Here is an 8,498-nt window from a genome sequence, read left to right on the forward strand (position 1 = left end):
AGCCTTCTTCACCACCCTTACTTATGCACACATATGTCTTCAGTGTTTATGTGGGGAAGGAGATCACACAATGATGGTTTTTGTTCTTTGGTGTCAGCTTTCTTCACCACTTTTGCTTATGCACGCATCTGTCTTCAGCGATCATGTCGGGAAGGTGGGTATCATGAAATGACCATTGAGCTGAGCAAGGTGCTCTTGTATTAAGGGAATGCACGCGAGGAGGCCCAATGTCTACCTGCTACCCTACTACTGAACCTATAAATATATGCACATAGGTCTGTTTCCCCCATAATCATAAATATATTTACATATGTACATGTCTGTATTTAGGCTTCTATGTATACCCTTTTTCTCCTACTCCTTTCCTCTAATTCCTTATGCTTTCCTCCTGTCCCACTACCATGTTCAGCCTTCATTCTGGTTTCAGTAATTCCTCTCAGTTACCTTGCCCTTGGTCACTCCCTATCAGTCCTCCCATCCCCTCCTTGCCACTGGTTTTGAACCATTTGTACCCTTGTCCCTGGGTTGGCCAACACCTCCTCCCTTCCCCTACCTCCCACACTCTCATGTCCCTCTGGGACCATTGGTCCCGTTATTTTCTTCTCACATTGTTTGTCCAGCCCATCTTATCTAGGTGGACCTGCAGATATATCAATATATGCATAAAATTTGGGATGGCTTTGACAGCACCAAAGTAGCACATAAGAGCATGGAAACAAATGGCAGCAACACCGACAAACTAACAAACAAAAAAGCCACTGACATACAAAATTTAAAAGAAGAGAAAAAAAGAGAAGAAAACCCCAAAACAACAGAAAAAAAGAGGGGAGAAAAAAAGAAAGAAAAGCCTGTTAGTAGTTCAAGCTATGTTTGTTGACCTTTAGGAGTGTTTTCCAGATGAATCTGATGGGGTGCCACATCCTGCCCCCAGAGTCCATCCTTTATGCTCTCTCAGGACCTCCTTGCTCTGCTTCCCCCACCACTCCATTGCATGCCCCCAGTGTTTTGCCCCAGTGTGTTGGGGGCAGCTAAATCACACATCCCACACTGTGTCTCCCACGTAGGGACATAGGTTAGTGCAGGATGTCGCATCTTGCTGTGGGGCCAGCTATATGGTCCTCTCTGTACACTGGGCCCTCCGAGCTGGGCTCTCATCCTCTGAGCTTGGTGGGCCCAGGTGTGCTCCGGTCCATTCTTCCTCCTTCCTTTGCTTCAGCTTCTTTCTGGGTGTGGTGTGGTAGGTCAGTTCCTTTCCCACATCAGACGATCTATTTTCATTTTCTGTGGTACTCCCTTTGATGGTGGGGATCGGGCTAATTCTGATTGGGGCCTGCATATGGTCCAGTCTTTTTGTAGATTCCTCCAGTGTTACGTTGCCCTCCTGGTTTGGCGTGTCATGGTGGGATCTGAATGCATGTTCCAGTTTTGTGTTAACACAACCAATACTCTCCCCCTGGGTGGGTTAGTGCTCTGTTCCCCCCATACCATCCACTCATTTTCTCCTCACCCTGCTTCTCCCTCCACCTGCCCCCCTCCCCCTTCTTTATGTTGGACTCTCATGTACCTCCCTAGGTGTGGCCTGCCCTCCCTCCAACTATCTATGCTTTCACCCATGTATTGAGAGATAGGTGTTTATTATTCTATTCCTGGCATGCTCATTGTACTTACCTCAGGGGACTCATGTTATACTTGGCCTTTTGAGTTTGGCGTACCTTGCTTAACATTATTCCTCCCACCTCTTCCCACGAAACGATGTGTTTCATGTCTTTGCTTTTCAGTGCTGCATAATACTCCATTGTGTGTATGTGCAAGAGTTTACTAATCCATTCATCTATCGATGGAAACTTAGGCTGTTTCCAAGTCTTTGCGATTGTGAATTGTGCCACAATAAACATTGGAGCGCAGATGACTGGTCATGTTTTATTTGTTGCTTCTACCAGGTATATGTCCAGTAGAGGGATGACTGGGTCATAAGGTAGATCAATTTCCATTTTCTTTAAGTATCGCCAGATTGCTTTCCACAGTGGCTGTACAAATCTACATGACCACCAGCAGCAGAGGAGGGTTCCTACTTCACCACAGCCCCTCCAACACTTGTTGCTCTCTGATTTGCTGATTTGGGCTAGCCTCAGGTGTGTTAGGTGGTATCTCATGGTTGTTTTGATTTGCTTATAGCTAATGACCTGGAACACTTTGTCATATGCTTATTGACCATATGGGTCTCCTCCCTAGTGAAAGTTCTTTCCAGTTCTTTTGCCACTTCCTTAGGGGGCTAACTGTTTTCCTCTTTTTGAAGGTCATGATGGTGTTGTTGATTTTAGTAATGACCCCTTTTTCTGATGTGTCATTACTAAAAATCCTCTCCCAGTCTGTGGGTTGTCTTGTCAGCCTCTTGGTGAAGTCTCTCGAGGTGCACAGGTGCTTTATTCTTATTAAATCCTATTTGTCGATTTCCAGTTCACCTGTGTGTGTACCCTTCCCTATTGCAGTGAGCCTATGAGCTCCCTGGGCCAGTGCTCTGAGGTTAGTCCCAATTCCCTCCTTGATGGTCCTGATGGTTTGGGGTGTAACTTCTAGGTCTGTGATACACCTTGAGTTTATTCTTGTGCATGGGGTGAGGTAAACGTCTTTTTTCATCTTTCTGCATGTGGATATCCATTGTTTACAGCACCACTTGTTAAAAAGCATCCGCTTCCCACTTGATGGTTTTGGGACCCTTGTTGAAGATCAGTTGTCTATATGCTCATGGTTTTATTCTTGGGTTTTTTTTTCTTTTCCACTGGTCTGAGTGTCTGTTCTTGTGCCAGTACCATGCTGTTTTGACCACTGTAGCTGTGTAAGAGGCATTAAAATTGGGTAACGTGAGTCCTCCAACTGTGTCTTTCTTGAGGAGTTCTCTGCTAATTCTGGGTTTCTTCCCTCTCCATATGAAATTGGTGGTCAGTTTTTCCAATTCTTTGAAGAAGGTTGATGGTATCTGAATTGGTATAGCATTGAACTTGTAAAGTGCTTTAGGTAGGACTGTCATCTTTGCTATGTCGAGCCTTCCAATCCACAAGCAGGGGATGTTCTTCCATTTGTGGAGGTCGCTTTTGGTTTTCTGTAGTAGGGTCTTATAGTTTTCCTTGTATAGGTCTTTAGTATTTTTTGTTAAATATATTCCTAGGTATTTCAGTTTGTTCTTAGCTACTGTGAAGGGTACTTCCTTCTTAATCCCCGATTCCATGGTCCTGTCCGATGTGTATAGAAAACCTACTGACTTCTGTTTCTTGATCTTGTATCCTGCCACTCTTCCGTATTCCTCTATCGCTGTAAGTACTCCAGCTGTGGAGCGTTTGGGGTTTTCAATGTACAGGATGTTTCCTCTTGCTATTGGAGGGGTTGTTCTGCTGACTCTGTTCTAGTTGTTGGACAGTTTGTGTTAACATATCTGTCATACGCCTCTCTTCTTTTTTCATATATGCATTCAATGATGTCAAGCTACCTCTGATAACTGCCTTTGCAGCGTCCCATAAGTGTTGATACATTGTATTCTCGTTCTTGTTAGTTTCTAGAAACTTCCTAATATCCTCTCTAATCTGGGCCTGTACCCATTCATGTCGCAGGAGATCATTGTTTATCATCCAATTAGTTGCCCTTGTTTTTCTGGGCATCCTCTTATTAATCTCCAGCTTTATCACATGGTGATCTGAGACAGATGTCTGGATAATATCTATGTGTTTGAATTTACTCAGGCTGGACTTGTGTCCCAGCATGTAGTCTATTCTTGAAAAAGATCCATGTGGACTTGAGAAGAATGTGAAGCCCTTTGCATTTGGATGGAGAGCTCTATAAATGCCTATCAGGCCCTGTTGCCTAATTACATTGTTTAGCTGTATGGCCTCTTTGCTGCGCTTCTTTCCCCGTGATCTGTCTTTCCCTGATAGCGTAGTGTTAAAGTCACCTACTATGATTGTTGTGTCTGTGATTTTTTTCATCTTTTTAATAGTTTGTTTGATGAAATTCGCCGCACCATTATTAGGAGTGTAAATATTTAATGTGCTAAGTGATGATTGGTTTACTGAACCTTTGAGCATTATGTAGTGTCCCTCTTTGTCTCTTTTAATGGTTTGGATCTTGAGATCCATTTTGTTGGAGATTAAGATACCACCCCTGCCTTTTTGGAGTTACAATTTGATTGGTAAACTTTCTGCCAACCCTTTATTCTTAGCATATTCTTGTCTGTGTGCTTAAGATGTGTCTCTTGCAGGCAACAGATTGATGGATTATGTTTTCTGAGCCATTCCTCAAGCCTTTTTCTTTTAATGTATGAATTGAGCCCATTGGAATTCAGAGTTATTATCACTATCTTTGGATTCATAGTTGTCATACCCTGTTTTGTGTCTTTACCTATCTCACTTCATATCAAGGTGCAGTGTTTGAATGGAGAGTTTCTATCTTGTCTTCTTTTCCCTGTTGCCCTGGTAATTGTTGCTGGCATGTTGGCTTCTAGATGGAGATGGGCTGTATGGTAGTGTCCTGTTTGTTCTTGGTGGAGGTTGATCCTCTGGCCATAGTGAATCAGCCAGTATCTCCCGCAGGGTCAGGTATCTTGCAGCATATTCTTTGAGTCTTTCCTTGTCCTGGAAGACCCTTATGTCACCATCTCTCTTAATGGATAACTTGGCAGGGTACAGGATTCTGGGGGAGGCATTTTTTTCTTTCAGCTTTTGGAAGATGTTGCTCCATTCTTTCCTCCTCTTCATGGTATCTGGTGATAGGTTTGAGCATATTCTTAGCTGCTCTCCTTTGTATGTGACTGTCTTCCTTTCTCTTGCTGCTCATAAAATTTTATTTTTCCTCTAGTTGGATATTTTTATTATTATATGTGTTGGTGTGTTCTTCTTGGGGTCTAGTCTAGCTGGTATTCTTTCTGCTTCTTGTATGAGTGCCTTGTTCACCCTTGTTAGGGTGGGAACATTTTCTTCAAGAAATTCCTTTGCTATTTTGGCTGTCGACTTGTATGTTGTGTTGTGTTCCAGTAGACTGATTATTTGAGTATTATTCCTCTTCATAGCATCTGTCACTGATCTCAGGCTATCTTCTGTTTCTTTAATTTTCCTATCTGACTGTCTTTCTCACTTGCTTAGGTCTGTTTGAGTGTCCTAGAGATCACTGATATGGTTCTCTGCCTCCTCAAGCCTAATCGCAATTTCTGTAACCTTGTGTGTGGCTTCTGCTACCTCCTCTGTTAGCTCCTGCAGTTCCCTTTGGTGGGTGGACTTCATCCCCTCGATTGTGGACTTTATCTCCTCTATCATTGCATCCTTATTTTGGGTTGCTTCCCTCAGCTCCTGTATTACTGCGAGCAGTCTTCTGAAGATTCCCCTCTGTGGAAGATCTGTATCTGTTTCTTCTATGAGAGATGTTAGCTCTGTTACTATGTTTTATCTCTCTGTTTATTTCGTTGTTATTGTTGTTGTTGGGAGTGACATGGTCTGTTGATTTTTTCCTCGATCCTTTCATAGGCCTCATGCTTCTGGGAGGTCAGGGGAGCCTTATCTGTGTTATTGTTAAGGATTCTTTCAGGCGATTGCCTATGACCTACTATAAGGATGGGTCAGACTGCTATGTAGGCAGAATTCCTCGAAGGCTTAGTGACCTGCAGTGGTGAGATGTTTCAGCAACTGGAGTGGGGGCTGGAGCCTCCGTGAGTGCCCACAGGCTGCTTTGACCTGGTTTGTCAGGGTACCCTTAGCAGCCCTTTTTTTGATTTAATAATAAAAAAGAATTTAAAAGGTTAAAAAAATAATTTTTAACAAAATTTTGGGAGGAAGAAGAAAAAATGGAGAGAGAGGAATAAGGAGAAGCAATAAAAGAGGAGAGAAAAGCAGTGATAATAGTGGAAGTGGAAGGAGAAAAAAAGAGATAGAAGGAAAACCTATAGAAAAGGGGCAGAAGAGAAGTAATAGCCATAATGAAAAAGGCAGAAGAAAGAAGAGAGAAAAGAAAATGCAAAAAGAAAAGAGGAAAACCAGCAGGAGATATATATATACATATACATACATGTATATGTATATATATATGTATATATATATATATTTAAAATTTCCCCTTCTTTTCCCTCCAAGTTCCAGTGATACCTAATAGAATGTGGAGGTGGGCAAGGCCTCGCTGCCACTGGACGTGGTGCTGATCTGGGCTTCGGAGCTGGGCTATGTGGGAGAAAAATGCTCTTCAGATCAGCAGGCCCTCCCAGGTCCCCGCAGGCCTGTAGAGTTGAGCCTGTGGGAAGATGCTACACAGGAGGGAGCAGCCCCACAGGGGCGGGCCTCCTGCACCAGCCAGAAAAGGCTGGGGCTGCAAGGGGTGCTGAGGGAGGCACAGGCCCCAGCGCCCACCTCCTATGCCGGCTGGGAAGGGCTGGGGCAGGCTTAGAAGCTGGTGCTGGGGACCCCGCAGGGCACCGGGGTGATGAGAGCTGGCGGGAGCACACAGACAGCTCGACGGGGGCCACAAAGCCATGTCCTAGGCTCCCTAGCAGGCATGTGTTTATCACTTGAGGCGCCAGCCCTGTGAGCAGAACAGGCTCCTCAGCAACACGGTCCAAGCTGGTTCTGGCGGGAAACAGCGGTGATGGTGCCTGCCCCCACCCTGGGAGGAATGCGCCCGCAGCGGGCTCAGAGCTCGGAGCCGGCCCGCTGAAATCCCCGCAGCACACCGGGCGGACAAAGCCGCTCTGGCCAGAGTGCAAGGCCCTGTCACTTGCGCTCCCAATAGGCAGGGCGCCCACTGTCGCCCCCCACGGCTGTCAGCGCTGGTAGGGGCGCCCTCCGCAGGCAGTTCTAGCGCCCCGGGCCATGGGCACGGGTCTCCGCGGTCACGCAGGCCAGCCTGCAGTGGTTCCGGTGGGAACACAGTGTCGGGGTAGAAGCGGGATGGGTTCCGTCTGCAGGCGAGCTGGCGGGAAGTGCGTGGCTCTGCTTCCCCTGCCGGGAGAGGAGCGGGCGCTAAGCTGACAGGAGTTGGTGGCCCGGCAAGCAGGGTGCCGATGGAGAGGCCCCAGGCAGCAATGTGGGTGGATGGTCCCCCGTGGGGGTCGCCCAGGCAGCACGCGGTGGCCTGCAGGTCACTTACCCGGGCCTTGGATGAATGGAGGGAGGACGCAGGCCCAAGGGCAGATCGCTGCCAGGTGGGGAGAGGGGAACCGTGGGAAAGGGAAACTTCTCTCCTAGTGGGGTCTCACGAGAGGGCAGCTGCTGTAGGGGTCCCGCCACCACTGCGCGGGTCTGGGCAGAGCAGGCAAGCTACTCTGGGCTTGGGGTCCCTGTCTGGGGATAGAGTAGGTCTATAGCTAGTTGCGGCCGCGATGACAGCAGCCTACTTACCTGAGATGTCCCACGAATCGGGAGTTGGAGGTTCCGGTTCAGGACAAATGCGTAGGTTGGGGCAGGGTGCTGTCCTGGGGGTATATTTCACTCACCAGACTCCAACCACTCGGCTACCCGGACTCAGCTCTCAGAGTATGTGTCACCTGGTCGGGCCATCTTCCCAGAAGTCCCCTGAAACAACTTTAAAGTCTGTCAAAAAAGAGGTCAAATAACATATTACATTTTATCCTTCCCACATCTGACATAATTGACTGTATAATGTTCGCTGTCTGATAACCAGGCTGTTCACATCCTTCGACTATGGTCAGAAGACACAGTGGAGGCCTAATCTATGGGTGAACCTTGCAAATTGATTTTCGGCTTCCACAGTCATCCATAGGCATCTACAAATCAAGTTTTCACAATTTAAGTTCTGATACCATTCCCTCCTTCAGAGTTGGATTCTATTAATTATAATCCTTGGATCATACAGGCGGTATGTATCTTTCATGTGGACTTAGTTGATACTTCACTTAGATGATTGCTTATTTGAAAACAATCCTTTAAGACTCCAGACTCTCTGCTCTCTGATAGCTGGGCACCATCTAGTTCCTCTGCCACACTGTGTTACAGCACCCTTCTCTTCTGCAGTCTCTTCATGAGGGTGGACATCAAGCAGGGCATTGCATAAGAACTAATTTTTGTTAGGTTGGGGCTAAAATTAGTGTGAGCCTAAACCCCATTCCTAGATCTCCGGTTTGTATGTGTCTCTGGTTCACTTTAGAAACACCATGATCATTTTATGTTAAAGAACATTATTAAATCATCCCCCCTGGGGGATAAGGTAGTTGTTTTAATAGGCTCATTACTTTAGCCAATGGTATAGAATGTAAAACACTGTTGAGAAAAGGAAAGTATACAAGTGTTGGCCAGCTACAAACCACAATACATAAATCGTTGGTTTATACAGATTAAGTACTTAAATGACTAGACATTACTTCTACAATCAATGGTTTGGTAACAGGGAAAAGTGGTCAATAACATTAATTCAAACAAAGGCAGAACCTTTAGGCTGAAATCTTCATGGGAATATATATCCTGGTGTTTGTTACCAGGATGCTTTGAGCTTCTCACCTTTTGGTCAGCAGC

This window comes from Tenrec ecaudatus, chromosome 4, assembly GCF_050624435.1.
Source record: "Tenrec ecaudatus isolate mTenEca1 chromosome 4, mTenEca1.hap1, whole genome shotgun sequence".
Lineage (NCBI taxonomy): Eukaryota > Metazoa > Chordata > Mammalia > Afrosoricida > Tenrecidae > Tenrec > Tenrec ecaudatus.